The 16,545-nt window shown below is 38.7% G+C and overlaps 1 protein-coding gene across 5 annotated transcripts in view; it reads right to left on the bottom strand.

Moving 5' to 3' along the window:
* Nucleotides 1-16,545, bottom strand: part of LOC124123714 (serine/threonine-protein phosphatase 6 regulatory ankyrin repeat subunit B-like) — a 57,338-nt gene that overhangs the window by 28,853 nt on the left and 11,940 nt on the right. Inside the window, exon 1 of one of the 5 annotated variants that reach the window (XM_048393033.1) lies at nucleotides 11,668-11,784. The exons of 2 other annotated variants lie outside the window; for them this stretch is intronic. The gene's annotated coding sequence lies outside the window, so the exon portion shown is untranslated. Of the gene's footprint in view, nucleotides 1-373; nucleotides 587-2,597; nucleotides 2,767-11,667; nucleotides 11,785-16,545 lie in introns of those variants that run through there. 2 more of the 5 variants (XM_048393035.1, XM_048393029.1) reach the window with 2 other exon arrangements.

Below are 16,545 nucleotides of genomic sequence, written 5' to 3'. Positions count from 1 at the left end.
TTACAAATAAAACAGGGAGAGGCAACACTCGAGGCTGTGTCACATCACTTTAAAAACACCACTGCCCTTCTACAACAATCACACGTGTTTTAAAATGATTTGCCGATAAGCTACCTACTTTCACTGAAAACAGCTACTCACTTGAATCAATCAGATCACAAGCTGTACATTCATTTACATAACAAGCAATTCACCCAACTGAAATCCCCTTACCTCAAGTCAAGTCTAATTTCACCTTATATCCTGGTCAACATATACAAGTATACACCCTATACTTGAACATATTTTAGACATCCGCTGTCCTTATTAATTTACCTACGGTAGCCCAATCCCTCGTCACACTCAGTTGCGTCAGACAGAAAAATAAACTCACGGCAGATGATGATCTCACGCAGGCAGTGTCAGACAGTGAGGTAGGCCTACAAGTCAGGACCTAGTGCTCCTTCAAATGAAATTGTGTTCCCATCGTACAAAAGAGTATGTTCTAGTTGTTCCTATCATCAAAATGTAGAAGCTCGTTGGTGATCAAGTCTACACAAACACCTCGGTTACCAGGAAACCAAACAATCAATATAGTCACGTGTGATACATTGCGCAAGTTTCATTTTCAACCTGTGCATAATCAATTACTTCCAGGGAATAGCACAAGGCAAGTCGATGATTTTGAGTACAGGAAAAATATGTAAGAGAAATCATTAAATATGCGGGTCTGTCAAAAATACATATGTAATAATATCATAAACAAAGCTTACAGATCAGAGACTATACATTCATTAAGAACGATACTGTATTTGTTGATATGTTGTTTTTAATGTTGTTACCTGTAAATACCGAGCATCTCAATTGGTTTTCCCCATTCTTTAAACACACAATTCAAATATTTTCTTGTGTAATATTCAAGCATAAAGGGCAATACTTGAAATACCAATTGCAAAACGTCAACAATCTGAACTGTCGGGAACAATTAGCAGAACCCAGTGCCTCGCTTCACCATATCAGAAACGGCACCATTCACCCGCACCAATTTAGTGGTTTACTATAACAATATAATACTTGTCATTTTTTAGGTGAAAAGATATATTCTCCATACACCACATTTTACATTACTGATAAAGGCGGAGGATGTACTGGTTGACTGTCTGTACAACATGTGCTATAAGTTTTAAGATTGTACCGGCTTTGTCAGCGTACCTAGCAGGTTAGTTAAGGGAAGATCAGTTGAAAAAGAACGCTGTTAAGAGGCAAGGTGAAGCAAAGGCGTTTACCTCAAAACCACTCACACAATTTAAATGGATTTACTAAACAATCTAACTGCAGTTAAGAAGAATGTATTAATACCACAATACAAATAATTCATTATGACAATATGGCATTATTAATATGCAAAGTCATAATCACAAGTCGTATGATTCTCCAAATCCACATCAGACATCGTTATTTCAAAGTGGTACTGTAACCTGGGGTTACAGTCCCGGTTTTTATTTTATGTCATTAATAAATAATTAATAGAGAATGTTTTAATTTTTAAAAGAAACGTAATTGGACATGTAAACTTGTTTTACTTAGTGTATATGAATGTACTCGAGCTGTGTCAAACTAGGAGCGCAAGTAGCAAAGAAATTACTGTGATTAAAATATGGAAAAGACGACAAGAGACAGTATACCTGGAAGAGAAGGTATATCTCGGGTCTATGTAAGAATCAAATGATGACAGGATACAATGCGATTTATTTACGAGGGACTGGTAGAGTAAGTGTGGGAGGTAAGGCACGGGTCACGTAGTTGGTAGTTCGGGAAGTGTTCAAAGGGGGGATAAATGGTATTGGCCGAGGGAACCAGGTCCAAACCTTGTAGAAGTCACCAAGCGGATGGTTAATTAATCAATCTTGGGCTTGATAAGTTGAGTTACAAGGAGCAGACTGTTACGGGCCAGTGTAACTGGCGTTCTATGACGTCACGTTAGTTAAGATGGGAGAAGAAAGGTTGAGAATATAACGGGATGGAAAATCGGATATCGGGCAGAACGGTTTGCGGGACAGAAATAGACAGGTCGGAGGTCATTGTGCTCCCAGTTGCACATGTCATCATATCCCAATTGCTTGGATCGATGCTCATGTTGTCAATCACAGGCTTGTATGGACCAGACTCGATTTTTTACAGACCACCGTCATATAGGTGGAATATTGCTGAGTGCAGCGTTATACAACAAACACACAGACAAACATTATAGATAAAACAGGGAGAGGCAACTCTCGAGGCTGTCTCACATCACTTTACAAACACCACTGCCCTTCTACAACAATCACACGTGTTTTAAAATGCTTTGTCGATAAGCTACCAACTTTAACTGAAAACAGCTACTCACTTGAATCAATCAGATCACAAGCTGTACATTCATTTACATAACAAGCAATTCACCCAACTGAAATCCCCTTACCTCAAGTCAAGTCTAATTGCACCTTATATCCTGGTCAACATATAAAAGTATACACCCTATACTTGAACATACTTTAAACATCCGCTGTCCTTATTAATATACCTACGTTTGCCCAATCCCTCGTCACACTCAGTTGCGTCAGACAGAAAAATAAACTCACGGCAGATGATGAGCTCAAGCAGGCAGTGTCAGACAGCGAGGTAGGCCTACAAGTCAGGACCTAGTGCTCCTTCAAATGAAACTGTGTTCCCATCGTACAACAGAGTATATTCTAGTTGTTACTATCCACAAAATGTAGAAGCTCGTTGGTGATCAAGTCTACACAAACACCTCGGTTACCAGGACACTAACCGATCAATATAGTCACGTGTGATACATTGCGCAAGTTTCATTGTCAACCTGTGCATAATCAATTACTTCCAGAGAATAGCACAAGGCAAGTCGATGATTTTGAGTACAGGAAAAATATGTAAGAGAAATCATTAAATATGCGGGTCTGTCAAAAATACATCTGATATTATTTCTTTCGTTTGAGGTACGAATAAGAAAGAAATTACTTTCTACTACCGTAGGAAAATACAACATGGTGTTGTGTAATAGTAGAGGGCGCTTATAAGGGGCTATATAAGGTCAAGAATGTATAGAGTGGTCATTCTCGCTTGCAGTGCACCACTGAAAACTTTACTTTTGTTATGGAAGCCCAAACACCTATCAACGACAAGTTAGACGCCATTTTGAAACAGTTGAATTCATCTTAAGAAGAGATAGCGAAAAGTATAGATGAACGATTAGATCTTAGAGTTGCTGGTTTAAGAGAAGAATTCTCAAAAACAAGCAAGGAGTTACAGAAACTGAAAGCAGAGAAAGATTACTTATGGTCACGAGAGGGCAATCTTCTTTTAATGAAGAGACTTTAGAGACATTTAAACAAATTGAATTTGGAATTCAGTACGGTAAGAGTGATTACGTATCTGAACGAGATAGCTAGGATCGAGAACAGAAACAAACACATAAAGATTGCAGATTCGTCCGAGGGAGGCTGGGAGACTGTGAGAAACTACGTGTCCAGTGAATTGGCTGACGACTCCGACGATGACCGTCGCATCACGAGGGCCGAGAACAAAGCCATATAGGTATGGATCACGACCCATTCCAGCGTCAACAGCGGTCAGCGACAGCATGCACGGTCAGTCTGCTGCTGGTGGTTCTCAACTTTTTCGTGCCCGTGGAGGTCAGAGGTCAACAGGGGCCTGCTTTCACTGCGGTGACTTCTCGCATTGGAGACGACATTGTCCACTCGCCAACGGCCAGACCCAGCCCAAGCTCAACTCAGACAAACAATCAACGAGGTGAAGGTCATCACGAAGAAGCCGGGACAAAAGTTAAGTGTAGTTTTGAATCTTCTTCACTCAATAATGATTCATTCAAAATTACAACCGATTATTATGAGTATAAGCAGGGTCAGGCTGAGATTTGCGTGAAGAATAGACTTAAAGAGAATGTTTCTTTTTGGAAGTATATCGGAGCAACAGATTTTGTGTTAGACATTATTTAAAACGGGTACAAGATCCTGTTTTACTCGACTCCTCCAATGATGGATAAGAGAAATAACAGATCTGCTATTAAAAAACAGTGACTTTGTAGATTCGGCCATTCAAGATTTAGTACATAAAGGTCTCGTAGATGTTTGTGACGTAAAACCTCATATAGTGAGCCCTCTATCAGTCGCTACACAATCGTCAGGGAGGAAAGGACTTATTCTAGACTTATCTATTATAAATAAACATATTTGGAAAGCTTCAGTGAAGAATGAAGATTGGAGATCAGTTTTGATGTATATTGAAAAAGGAGATTGGTTATCAAAATTTGACATTCATTCTGCCTATCATCATATAGACATTTATCCTGCACATACTGACTTTTTAGGATTTGCGTTGGGAAAAGGTCAGAATCGCATATTCTACAAATTTCTAGTTTTGCCTTTGGCTTAACAACCGCCCCGTATGTTTTCACGAAAGTTACAAGGTAATTGGTTAAATACTGGGGGTTTCAAGGTCATAAGGTTGTAACGTTTTTGGATGATGGAATTGTGTCTGATAAAACGAAAGATTGTGCAGTGTCTACAAGTGGTTCTATAAAGAATGACTTAATCAAATCAGGATTTCTTCCGAAAGTAGAAAATTCTTTTTGGAGCCTCAACAATGCATTGAGTGGTTGGGTCTTATCATTGAAACTAAAAGTATGTCTTTGACAGTTCCGGCCAGAAGATTGGAAAAAGTTCTGAAAATGATAGATCGTTTGTTAGACATAGGCGTTCGAAGCAAGGTTTCTGTGAGAGATGTTGCATCAGTGATTGGTCAAATTATTTCTATGAAAATGGTTACAGGCTCAGTGTTTCAATTGATGACTCGGTTTATGAGTATGCAAACATTAGATGTATCATCATGGAACGAAAGTATCAGATTGAATGAAGTTAGTTTGCGCCAGTTAGAGTTTTGGAAAAGTAACATTCATAAGCATCCACAATGTACATTATCTGAAACACAAGGTGTGACTCGTGTTGTATATAGCGATGCAAGTGCTTCGGGATATGGTGGTTACTGTGTTCAATATGGAAACCAGAGGGCTCAAGGTCAATGGTCATGTGACGAGGCAGAACAAAGTTCAACTTGGAGAGAATTAACAGCGGTTAAGTTTGTATTACATGCTTTATCCAGATTTCTAACATCCCAGAGGGTAAAATGGTTTACCGATAACAGCAATGTGGAATCCATAGTGTCTAAAGGAAGTATGAAAGCAGATTTGCAGGAAATTGCTTTAGAGATATTTGATTTATGTGTGTCATACCCAGATCAGAGAATCAGAAGGCAGATGATATCAGTAGGATTGTAGATTATGATGATTGGGGTATAGCTACCCACATTTTCAATGAGCTCGAACGAAAATGGGGTAAATGTGACATCGATAGATTTGCCATGCATTACAACTGTAAAGCTGTCAGATTCTGTTCAAGGTTTTGGAATCCTGGCTGTGAATACATCGATGCGTTCACTCAGAGTTGGGATAGTGTAAATAACTGGGTAGTTCCCCCTGTGTACCTCGTGAGTAGAGTGTTGAAACACATGAAATCGTCAAAAGCGAAAGGTACTTTGATAGTTCCGTCGTGGTATTCTGCAAATTACTGGCCATTATTGTGTCCTAATCTTCAAACCACAAGTGTTGGATTTCTGTTATCTACCTAGAGAAAGATAGGCTAACGTGCCAGGTAGACGGGGAATATTTGGTATTGAGCATTTGCATTTTAACATGTTGGCGTTGAAAATGCTGACCAGATTCCAGACTTGTTGAATTGTGTAATAATATCATAAACAAAGCTTCAGATCGGAGACTATACATTCATTAAGAACGATACTGTATTGGTTGATATGTTGTTTTTAATGTTGCTACCTGTAAATACCGAACATCTCAATTGGTTTTCCCCACTCCTTAAACACACAATTAAAATATTTTCTTGTGTAATATTCAAGTATAAAGGGCAATACTTGAAACACCAATTGCAAAACGTCAACAATGTGAACTGTCGGGAACAATTAGCAGAACCCAGTACCTCGCTTCACCATATCAGAAACGGCACCATATACCCGCACCAATTTAGTGGTTTACTATAACACTACACCACATTTTACGTTACTGATAAAGGCGAAGGATGTACTGGTTGACTGTCTGTACAACATGTGCTATAAGTTTTAAGATTGTAACGGCTTTGCCAGCATCCCTAGCAGGTTAGTTAGGGAAGATCAGTTGAAAAAGAACGCTGTTAAGAGGCAAGGGGAAGCAAAGGCGTTTACCTCAAAACTACTCGCACAATTAAAATGGATTTACTAAACAATCTAACTGCAGTTAAGAAGAATGTATTAATACCACAATACAAATAATTCATTACGACAATATGGCATGATTAATATGCAAAGTCATAACCAGTAGACCAAACAATCAATATAGTCACGTGTGAGACATTGCGCAAGTTTCATTGTCATCCTGTATATAATCAATAACTTCCAGGGAATAGCACAAGGCAAGTCGATTTTGAGTACAGGAAAAATAGGAGAGAGAAATCACGAAACATGTGGGTCTGATAAAAATACATGTGTAATAATATGAATAAAGCTTACAGATCGCAGATTATATATTAAATAAGAACGAACTTGTTTTTGTTGACATGATGTTTTTAATGTTGGTACCTGAAAATACCTGACACCCCTATTGGTTTTTCCCACTCTTTCCCAGGAAATGGCTGTGGTTCTATTTATGATTTACATCACCCTATTATGAGGAGCAAGATAGAAAAGCGAAAATCTAGCCTTTGAACAATCGATAAGAACATGAAGAGATGTATTACCAGGCTTATTTCATTTTCATATGGAATTCATTGTCATCCAGAGATCAGTAGGTATATTATAGTCTTTATGGGTTATAGGGTACACTTCAGTCTGTTGATTCCGAACACATAGATCTAGAAAATATTTTCAAAATGGTACCCGTTACATTCAACGTACATGATAGTATTAAGAGTGAGTGAGTTGGATTTAGCGCCGCTTTTAACAGTATTCCAGTTATATCACAGCATACCACTTCGGTGAAACCCACGAGCACGGGTATGGTGCTGACCGGGATTCGAACCCACAATCATAGGTTTCTTTGCGTGCCCAAGGGACGCAACTCTGCACAGCGAATCGCGGCGCCTCAGATGACTGGGCCACCCGTGCTCCTTCTTTAATTAGTAACAATTAGGAACAACCAAAGTTCCTGAGAATATCCGCAATGTATACACAAATGTGAATACGTCACTGGAATGAGTGAGAACCACAGTTGGAATGGAAGTCGAGTCTGTGGCATGCTTAGCGAACACTTTTACTGCAAGAACACCTTTGGCAGAAAAACAACAACAATGCCACTCATTTCAAAAGTTTGTTGTTTGAGACATCCAACGGACATGACCGTTGATACATGTCATTGATCCCAATTGCGTCCATCGATGCTTATCATATTAATCACTGGATTGTCTGTTCCAGACTCGATTATTTTACAGACCGCCGTCATATAGCTGGAATATTGCTGAGTGCGGCGTTAAACAACAAATCAATCCAATCAACCAGATAATTATATGTGTTCCAGTGGTACATGTTAATATCGAATATTCTGGAGTGAATCCAATGTTATAGAGTGAAACACAATGATCACCAGCTTCTCGTTGTCAATGGGCAACTGTGGTTTGGCTTTACAAAAGTATTCCAGATGCATAAATTAAATCGTCAACTTGAACGTTCATGTGCAGTGAACAAACACCACCACTTACATATTGGCCGCAAAATATATTTTGTTGTGACAACGATAGTCTCACGGTTCGTTGGTGTCTGTTGCTATGTTTCAACTGTATACACATTTCATAATATTGACTGTGAATAACCATGAACACAACACCGGAAAATATCAGGAAAGAATTATTATACATGATTCCGCTGCTGAACTGTACAAGGGGCGGTCGGGTAGCCTAGTGGTTAAAGCGTTCGCTTGTCACGCCGAAGACCCGGGTTCGATTCCCGACATGGGTACAATGTGTGAAGCCCATTTCTGGTGCCCCCCACCGTGATATTGCGGGAATATTGATAAAAGCGGCGTAAAACCATACTCACTCACTTATGAGGATATACTTTTAGCGTGTTTGCTAGTACACACTTGAATCAATGGAATAAAACTTAAGCATGTTATTTTCATGTAGGCAGAGTCCAATTAATGGAAGTATATTGATTTACTTACTTCAGAATATATCATCTGTTCAAGCTACAAGGAAGTTACAGAACAGGGAGGGAAAAAATCCCATATAAACTTCATACCCCAAAAAACCCTCAAATGTACAGCGCATGTGATTTGTGCATTTAAACATTTTGGACAGTGTGTAGCTCCAATAACTGTCAGTAAAATAAGTCAGATAGCTTTGATTACAGGACATTCAAGAAATTCTTGTCTTGAGCAATGTGGTAAACATTTGACAGGAATGATAAATGGGACTTATTGTCTTTCAATGTGGACCTAAACACCAAATGGAAATTTCACAATTCTACTAACACAATGCAGCAGAGATTGTCCAACTGGCATACCCTCATCCTGGTTCCTGTTCATCCATGGCAATATAGAAAGAAAAGGAGGATTGAGGGAAAGTAAGTTCTCTGAACTGGTGAACATTATCCGCATGTACTGTCAAGCGAACAGTTATCACACTCTGTTATGAGTATTGAAGAATAGGATGAAATTGCATACTGCATCAGGAACCATCATGTGAAGACTGTTCAATGTGCGATATACTATAGGCTTATGAATAAAATAAATTGATAATTTGATTGTTGCTTATGTTTCATTTGCCAGCTGTGTAAATGGGGATGTTTCATGATTTTGCCTCGGTTTGGGCATCTCAGGAATAAATAACACTTGTTTCCTTAGCTCTGAGAACGTCTGATGACACATTGATCTGTTATGTCAAAGTCACAACCAGACAAAATGTTTGTTTGTGGTCTAACTCTTCCTTTGGGCAGGGGTCGAAGTTGGAAAAAAGGTCGTGCGTGACCTATATATACTACATTTTCCCCTGAATTGCCTTTTCTGCAGAAATCTTAGGAACTTTTATACATATACTGGTTATATTATTTTCATATTTTTGTCAATGATATGTTGAATTCTACCAAAGGACTGCATATTTGGTTTATGTGCTGGATAGCTCTTTGAAATGTTTTTGAAATATTTATCACTAATATTGAAGGTCAAATTCACACTCAAAAGTGATAACTCATGAAGGGTTGAAGTGTAATATAAAGGCAATAGTGAAGTGGTCATTCAAAGGGGGGATAAATGGTATTGGCCGAGGGAACCAGGTCCAAACCTTGTAGAAGTCACCAAGCGGATGGTTAATTAATCAATCTTGGGCTTGATAAGTTGAGTTACAAGGAGCAGACTGGTACGGGCCAGTGTATCTAGTGCTCTATGACGTAACGTTAATTAATCTTGGGAGATGGGAGAGGAAAGGTTGAGAATATAACGGGATGGAAAATTGGATATCGGACAGAAGGGTTTGCGGGACAGAAATAGACAGGTCGGAGGTCATTGTGCTCCCAGTTGAAGATGTCATCATATCCCAATTACTGTAATCGATGCTCATGATGTCAGTCACAGGATTGTATGGACCAGACTTGATTATTTACAGACCACCGTCATATAGGTGAAATATTGCTGAGTGCAGCGTTAAACAACAAACAAACAGACACACATTACAGATAAAACAGGGAGAGGCAACACTCGAGGCTGTGTCTAACAACTTACAAACACCACTGCCCTTCTACAATAATCACAAGTGTTTGAAAATGCTTTGCCGATAAGCTACCTACTTTAACTGAAAACAGCTACTCACTTGAATCAATCAGATCATAAGCTGTACATTCATTTACATAACAAGCAATTCACCCAACTGAAATCCCCTTACCTCAAGTCAAGTCTAATTTCACCTTATATCCTGGTCAACATATAAAAGTATACACCCTATATTTGAACATACTTTAAACATCCGCTGCTACAAGTCAGGACCTAGTGCTCCATCAAGTGAAACTGTGTTCCCATCGTACAACAGAGTATGTTCTAGTTGTTCCTATCCACAAAATGTAGAAGCTCGTTGGTGATCAAGTCTACACAAACACTTCGGTTACCAGGAAACCAAACAATCAATATAGTCACGTGTGATGCGCATTACTTCCAGGGAATAGCACAAGGCAAGTCGATGATTTTTTAGTACAGGGAAAATATGTAAGAGAACTCATTAAATATGCGGTTCTGTCAAAAATACATATGTAATAATATCATAAACAAAGCTTACAGATCGGAGACTAAACAATTCATTAAGAACGATACTGTATTTGTTGATATGTTGTTTTTAATGTTGTTACCTGTAAATACCAAGCATCTCAATTGGTTTTCCCCATTCTTTTAACACACAATTAAAATATTTTCTTGTGTAATATTTAAGCATAAAGGGCAATACTTGAAATACAAATTGCAAAACGTCAACAATGTGAACTGTCGGGAACAATTAGCAGAACCCAGTGCCTCACTTCACCATATCAGAAACGCCACCATATACCCGCACCCATTTAGTGGTTTACTATTACAATATAAGACATGTCATTGTTTAGGTGAAAAGATATATTCTCCATACACCACATTTTACGTTACTGATAAAGGCGAAGGGTGTACTAGTGTACTGTCTGTACAACATGCGCTAAAAGTTCTCAGATTGTACTGGCTTTGTCAGCGTACCTAGCAGGTAAGTTTAGGGAAGATAAGCTGAAAAAGAAGGCTGTTACGATGCAAGGTGAAGCAAAGGCATTTACCTCAAAACTACTCGCACAATTAAAATGGATTTACTAAACAATCTAACTGCAGTTAAGAAGAATGTATTAATACCACAATGCAAACAATTCATCACGACAATATGGCATTATTAATATGCAAAGTCATAATCACAAGTCGTACGATTCTCCAAATCCACATCAGTGATCGTTATTTCAAAATGGTACTGTAACCTGGGGTTACACATTCGGTTTTTATTTTATGTCATTAATTAATTATTAATAGAGAATGCTATAATTTTTACAAGAAAGGTAAATTGGACATGTAAACTTGATTTACTTAGTGTATAGGAATGTACTCGAGCTGTGTCAAACTAGGACCCCAAGTAGCAAAGTATTTACTGTGATTAAAATATGGAAAAGACGACAAGAGACAGTATACCTGAAAGAGAAGGTATATTTTGGGTCTATGTAGGAATCAAATGATGACAGGATACAATTCGATTTATTTTCGAGGGACTGGTAGAGTAAGTGTGGGGAGTAAGGCACGGGTCGCGTAGTTGGTAGTTTGGGAAGGTCTCAAAAGGGGGATAAATGGTATTGGGAACAAGGTCCAAACCTTGTAGAAGTCACTCAGTGGATGGTTAATTAATCAATCTTGGGCTTAATAAGTAGCGTTACAAGGAGCAGACTGGTACGGGCCAGTGTCACATGCCCTCTATGCTGTCACGTTAATTAATCTTAGAAGATACTTTAAACATCCGCTGTCCTTATTAATATACCTACCATACCCCAATCCCTCGTCACACTCAGTTGCGTCAGACAGAAAAATAAACTCACGGCAGCTGATGAGCTCAAGCAGGCAGTGTCAGACAGCGAGGTACAGGCTAGGACCTGGTGCTCCTTCAAATGAAACTGTGTTCCCAACGTACAACAGAGTTTCTTGTTCTTCCTATCCATAAAATGTAGAAGCTCGTCGGTGATCAAGTTTACACAAACACCTCGGTTACCAGGAGACCAAACAATCCATATAGTCACGAGTGAGAAATTGCGCAAGTTTCATTGTCACCCTATATATAATCAATTACTTCCAGGGAATAGCACAAGGCAAGTCGATTTTGCATACTTGGAAAATAGGAGAGAGAAATCACGAAACACGTGGGTATGATAAAAATACATGTGTAATAATATGAATAAAGCTTACAGATCGGAGCTTTAATATTAATTAAGAACGAACTTGTTTTTGTTGACATGATGTTTTAAATGTTGTTACCTGAAAATACCTGACACCCCCATTGGTTTTTCCCACTCTTTCCCAAGAAATGGCTGTGGTACTATTTATGATTTACATCACCCTATTATGAGGAGCAAGATAGAAAATCGAAACTCGGGCCTTTGAACAATCGATAAGAACATGAAGGGATGTATTACCAAGTTTATCTCATTTTCATATGGAATTCATTGTTATCTAGAGATCAGTAGGTATATTATAGTTTATATCCATGTGTCTTTATGGGATATAGGGTACACTTCAATTTGTTGATTCCGAACACATAGATTTAGAAAATATTTTCAAAATGGTACCCGTTACGTTCAACGTACATGAAAGTGTTAAGAGTGAGTGAGTGAGTTGGGCTTAACGCCGCTTTTAAAAGTATTCCAGTTATATCACGGCATGTCAGCTTAATGTGGGAGGAAAGCCCGAAGTGATGCAGGTCTCAGACGTTTAACACTTCGGTGAATCCCATGGTGCTGCCAAATCTAGAAACATAATTGCGGCGAACCGGGATTCGAACCCACAATCATAGGTTTCTGGCGTCCCCAAGGGACGCAACTCTGCACAGAAAATCGCGGCGCCTCAGATGACTGGGCCACCCGTGCTCCTTCTTTAATTAGTAACAATTAGGAACAACCAAAGTTCCTGAGAATATCCGCAATGTATACACAAATGTGAATACGTCACTGGAATGAGTGAGAACCACATTTGGAATGGAACTCGAGTCTGTGGCATGCTTAGCGAACACTTTTACTGCAAGAACACCTTTGGCAAAAAACAACAACGCCACTGATTTCAAAAGTTTGTTGTTTGAGACATCCAACGGACATGACCGTTGATACATGTCATTGATCCCAATTGCGTCCATCGATGCTCATGATATTAATCACTGGATTGTCTGTTCCAGACTCGATTATTTTACAGACCGCCGTCATAAAGCTGGAATATTGCTGAGTGCGGCGTTAAACAACAAATCAATCCAATCAAGCAAATAATTATATGTGTTCCAGTGGTACATGTTAATATCGAATATTCTGGAGTGAATCCAATGTTATAGAGTGAAACACAATGATCACCAGCTTCTCGTTGTCAATGGGCCACTGTGGTTTGGCTTTACAAAAGTATTACGGATGATTAAATTATATGGTCAACTTGAACGTTGATGTGCAGTGAACAAACACCACCACTTACACATTAGCCGCAAAATATATTTTGTTGTGACAACGATAGACTCAAGGTTCGTTGATGTCTGTTGCTACGTTTCAACTGTATACACATTTCATAATATTGACTGTGAATAACCATGAACACAGCACCGGAAAATATCAGGAAAGAATTATTATACATGATTCCGCTGCTGAACTGTACAAGGCCGGTCGGGTAGCCTAGTGGTTAAAGCGTTCGCTCGTCACGCCGAAAACCCGGGTTCGATTCCCGACATGGGTACAATTTGTGAAGCCCATTTTTGGTATTGCTGGAATATTGCTAAAGGCGGCGTAAAACCATATTCACTCACTCACGTTACTGTATAGGTCTTATTAAACCACATCATGAAGTAAACACCTGCAGTCAAATTAATTATACTTTGAATAAATGGTAGTTAAGTATTGAAATGCTTCTTTCTCTGAATATTATAGTTGACAGTTCATATGCAGTTTGATTCCACCAACGTCACGACACGATGAGTAATGCTACGTTTGTTATTTGCCCCAATGTTTTCATGAGGCTATAGGGCGGTCGGGTAGCCTAGTGGTTAAAGCTTTTGCTCGTCACGCCGAAGACCCGGGTTCGATTCCCGACATGGGTACAATGTGTGAAGCCCATGTCTGGTGTCCCCCGCCGTGATATTGCTGGAATATAGCTAAAAGTGGCGTAAAACCATACTCACTCACTTATGAGGATATACTTTTAGCGTACTTACTTCAGTATATATCATCTGTTCAAGCTACAAAGATGTTTCAGAACAGGGAGGGGAAAAGTCCCATATAAACTTCATACCCCCAAAAACCCCTCAAATGTACAGCGCGTGTGTTTTGTGCACTAAAACATTTTGGACAGTGTGTAGCTCAAAAAACTGTCAGTAAAATAAGTCAGATAGCTTTGACTACAGGACATTCAAGAAATTCTTGTCTTGACAGGAATGATAAATAGGACTTATTGTCTTTCAATGTGGACCCAAACACCAAATGGAAAGTTCACAATTCTACTAACACAATGCAGCAGAGATTGTCCAACTGGCATACCCTCATCCTGGTTCCTGTTCGTTAATGGCAATATAGAAAGAAAAGGAGGATTGAGGGAAAGTAAGTTCTCTGAACTGGTGAACATTATCCGTAGGTACTGTCAAGCGAACAGTTATCACACTCTGTTTGGAGTATTGAAGAATAGGATGAAATTGCATACTGCATCAGGAACCATCATGTGAACGCGATATACTATAGGCATATGAATAAAGGACATTGATAATTTGATTGTTGCTGATGTTTCATTTGCCAGCTGTGTAAATGGGGATGTTTCATGATTTTGCCTCAGTTTAATAGCCACACTTATCTTATGAAACCATGCATTGCTTGGGCATCTCAGAAATAAATAACACTTGTTTCCTTAGCTCTGAGAACGTCTGATGACACATTGATCTGTTATGTCAAAGTCACAACCAGACAAAATGTTTGTTTGTGGTCTAACTCTTCCTTTGGGCAGGGGTCGAAGTTGGAAAAAAGGTCGTGCGTGACCTATATATACTACATTTTCCCCTGAATTGCCTTTTCTGCAGAAATCTTAGGAACTTTTATACATATACTGGTTATATTATTTTCATATTTTTGTCAATGATATGTTGAATTCTACCAAAGGACTGCATATTTGGTTTATGTGCTGGATAGCTCTTTGTAATGTTTTTGAAATATTTATCACTGATATTGAAGGTCAAATTCACACTCAAAACTCATGAAGGGTTGAAATGTAAGATAAAGGCAATAGTGAAGGGGTCATTCATAAAGTATTTCTGCAATTATAACTAAAATGCCTATTTCTGGAGATATTTGTGAAGTATTAAGCATGTAGTTATATTATTTGAATACACATATATGAGCAGTGGTTACAACTCCAGTGTCTCTTTTTTAATAAAAGAATTCACAGTAACTGAGGAAGAGCTCACTGTAGTACCATAAAACTAGGGTGAGATAAATTTCAATGAAGTTAGCATTTTTGATATAACAAGTACATGTGCCGTTACAAATAGTCTTATTATCATCTCACTAGGACCAAAGGCCCAAGTGAGCACATTGTCAATGACTTTTTCTTTTTCTCAGTACAAACTGGAAGTCTGGACACGAAATTTAAGATATCATTATAAGAGAACTGATGTTTGTTCATTAAATACCATTAACATAAAAGAACAATATATGAAATTGAACAATTGTCTTCTCCAAAAATGTTTTAGGAGGATATTAACCATTAAAGTTACACAGAATATTACAACAGCTATCTGTTATGCACAGGCTAACATTATTTACCAGAAACAAGACATGAAGAAAATTTGCATCCGGATACCTTCCGGAAACCTTCCGGAAACCTACCAGATGCCTCCAGCAACCTTCAAATTTCTTTGTATTTTCCAGATAATTTTTCACACTTAAGTGAACAAAATGCACCCCCCAAATTTTGACATTTTTGGGGGAAGGTTTCCGGATAGTATCCGGGCCAGATCCAAAATGGGTAGGTATCCGGAAGGTTTCCGGAAGACGGAAACCTACACTTTTTTGGCTGTGGTCATTCTCGCTTGCAGTGCGCCACTGAAAACTTTACTTTTATTAATGATTGTTTCTAAGTTGCAGTATGTGCGGTTAACGGTGTTAACCATGATGGCCTGTCGCCCCCGACGAGGTATGTCACAGAAGACGGAGGCTTGTCGCCCTGAGAATGTCGCAAACATGGAGGCTTGTGCGGAGAAATTGATGCCTGTCGCATGGAAACAGTAGCTCGTTGCTGATGATATTTTATTATCACTGATTATGGCTTGTTGCCTTTTGTAGGGCTCGTTGCCACGTATATTTCAAGCTCGTCGCGTTAATCGAGACTCGTCGTCAGTATTTGTATATTGTCTATTTATTCAATGTCATATGTTAGATATTGTGTATATCATGGATGTGAAATGAGGGAAGATCAGTTGAAAAAGAACGCTGTTAAGAGGCAAGGTGAAGCAAAGGCATTTACCTCGCACAATTAAAATGGATTTACTAAACAATCTAACTGCAGTTAAGAAGAGTGTATTAATACCACAATACAAATAATTCATTACGACAATATGGCATTATTAATATGCAAAGTCATAATCACAAGTCGAATGATTCTCCAAATCCACATCATACATCGTTATTTCAAAATGGTACTGTAACCTGGGGTTACACACTCGGTTTTTATTTTATGTCATTAATAAATAA

Source organism: Haliotis rufescens, unplaced genomic scaffold (assembly GCF_023055435.1).
Source record: "Haliotis rufescens isolate VD_foot unplaced genomic scaffold, xgHalRufe1.0.p SCAF_110, whole genome shotgun sequence".
NCBI lineage: Eukaryota > Metazoa > Mollusca > Gastropoda > Lepetellida > Haliotidae > Haliotis > Haliotis rufescens.
This window is presented reverse-complemented; position numbering and strand designations above follow the sequence as displayed.